The sequence below is a fragment of the Cherax quadricarinatus genome, chromosome 3 (genome assembly GCF_038502225.1).
Source record: "Cherax quadricarinatus isolate ZL_2023a chromosome 3, ASM3850222v1, whole genome shotgun sequence".
Taxonomy (NCBI): Eukaryota; Metazoa; Arthropoda; class Malacostraca; order Decapoda; family Parastacidae; genus Cherax; species Cherax quadricarinatus.
Window position 1 is genome coordinate 9,170,739 of NC_091294.1, and position 3,119 is coordinate 9,173,857.

Below are 3,119 nucleotides of genomic sequence, written 5' to 3' on the forward strand. Positions count from 1 at the left end.
AATCGCTTTTTAAGACACGCAGGACTTATGGAGGAAGAATTTTTTTTTTCCACTTCTCCCTGAAGATGAAAGGGAAATAAATAAGAACAAGAACTATTTAGAAAATAGAAGATGGATGTGTATATATAAATATGTACGGGTACATATATGTGTGTAGTGTGACCTAAGTCTAAACAGAAGTAGTAAAATGCACCAGTTATCATGTGTGTTTACGAGACAGAAAGAAAGACACCAGCAATCCTACGATCATGTAAAACAATTACAGGTTTTCGTTTCACACTCATTTAGCAAGACGGAAGTACCTCCCTTGATGGCTGCTGCTGCCTGTATTATTACTACCATTACCACTTATATTATTACTATGATTATTATTATTATTATTATTATTATTATTATTATTATTATTATTATTATTATTATTATTACCATTATTATTATTATTAAGGCTACGTTTTACTAGCATTAATATAAATCTTGCAATACATGCGTGTTTTAGTCTCTCTCTCTCTCTCTCTCTCTCTCTCTCTCTCTCTCTCTCTCTCTCTCTCTCTCTCTCTCTCTCTCTCTCTCTCTCTCTCTCTCTCTCTCTCTCTCTCTCTGTGTCTTTCCTCTAACTCTCTGAACTCACAGAATACATGAATGTTCAAAATACAAAATTTTGCAACCCTTTTATATATATATATATATATATATATATATATATATATATATATATATATATATTATATATATATATATATATATATATATATATATATATATATATATATACATATATGTATATATATATATATATATATATATATATATATATATATATATATATATATATATATATATATATGTATATATATATATGTCTATTTATATATATATATATATATATATATATATATATATATATATATATATATATATAAATATGCATGGGATGAGATGAAAAGCTGTAAGCCACCTGCCTAGAAGCTGGCTGCTTTGGATCAAAGCGTGTAACGTGAACTGGACGCCAAGGTATTGTCCAGTGTGGTACGGTCGGTAATTCACTGCGTACCTTGTTCCAAGGTTCGTAAGTTCGAGTCTCCTTCGGCCAGAGATCAGTGTTTGTGAATATTTCGTCTGTTCTTGAGAATTATATATATATATATATCTCAGGCATCACAATATGCAGAAGAACCACTGTGAAAGAATAGCGAAATTCCAAGCGCTTTCGTGAGAAGAACGTCAAGGAAAGGAAGAGTGTTGTCTACTTCTTCTTCTAGTGTAAACTAGATTGAGGGCTGAACCTCGTTGAGTCCTCCCAGACGCTTCAACGATCAAGCTCTCCAACACAAGGTCAACCAGGCCGAGCTTTCAATCCAGTTCACACTTTAAGAAGAAGCCGACAACACTCTTCCTTTCCTTGATGTTCTTTTCAGCAAAGCTGACCAAGAACTTAATTTTAAAGTCTATCGAAAACCTACCAAACAACATGATCTTCTCCACTTCTACTCTTACCATAACATCAAAACTAAACGTGGTGAAATTATAAGCATTATCCTGCGCGCACTCAGAATCTGCAGCAATGAGTTCCTTGAGGAAGAATGCTCACTAACTGAACAAGTATTTTCTAAATTTCGCTATCCTCGTCACTTCATTAGATACTGCAGACACCTGGCATTGAACATATTTAACACACCCAGAGAAGACACTGCCGAGAGGAGATACATAGTCCTCCTCACCAGCTCCATTGCCAAACACGTTTTCAACATCTTTTCCAATACCTCATTCCAAGCATCTACCTCTACGTCCACCACCATCAAAGACATTACCAGTAATAGACAGACAGGGGTATACATAATCCCTTGTAATGACTGCAGCAAATTATATGTGGGGGAAACATCCAGAAACCTCCAAACACGTATTTCAGAACACCAGTAAGCAGGCAGATCTGACAATTCAAGGAATGTTTGTGTTCAGCACCGAAATTCACACAACCATTTAATTACCTACAGAAACGCAAGACTTATCGCCAGAGAAGAAAACACACAGTACCGCAGAATCCTGGAATCATGACTTATCTGTATATCCAACAACTTCAGTCAATACAACGGCTTCTATAACATAGCTGAACCCCTTGCCAAGAAATTTCTTCATCGTTATCCTACATAACTACATACACCCGCCAGTCTCGTGCAGGTCCTTATCACATCCTACCTACCCAACATTCTCCACCTGACTCCATCCTATAAATACTCACGCACCTTTCACCCAGGTTTGTGACTTGATAAAGCCCACTGTGTGGGCGATACATTATCAATAAAGAATCACACTATACTGTTTATGTGTTTATTTTTCCATTGTGTCGGTATTTTATACTACCACTTATTTCCATATGCCTTCTCTACTTACGAATTTTAATATCCAAGTTGTATTGAAAAATCTTGACACACTTAAAAAACTTTCGATAAAAAAATCCCCCCAAAATGCTGTGATAAAGTTTATTACGGTAAAATTGGTAAAAGTCGTGAACTTAGATTAAAATAACATATATATAGCATTAGAGGTGAAGAAGATTCTAATGCTCTGTTTATTCATGTGAGAGATTTTAACCATCCAATTGATTTTCAAAATGCTGAGAAAGTTACATCAAACAAGTCCATGGTCGACAGGAATATAATAGAATAATTTTTCATAAAAAGCAGTTTTGAAAATAATATGAATATTTCTTTTGGTTTATATAAATTGGATTCACTTATAACTGATAAAATTTGGGAAGAATTTAAGGCACACTAGACAAATTTTGGGGTAGAATATAAGCTGTGTTTCACGGATCACTGACTACCTACCTACACCATCATAAAAATTCAGGTGTTGTTCGGGGGCGGCAGCGAGGTGTAGTCTCGTCCTTATATGCCTTCCTGTTAACCTTTTATTTTTATAGTTCCTTGAAAATGTGAGAAGTCACGAAAGCGCTTGGAATTTCGCTCTTTTTTTCACAGTTTTTTCTGCATATTATCATATCTGTCTATCTGCAATAATGGGCTCTTTTCCCAGTGTGTTTATAACAGCCATAGAGCACAGAAAAGCGTAAAGGATTCGGAAAGTAACAACAGGACATTAAGGTCTCTCCTGCGATTTAA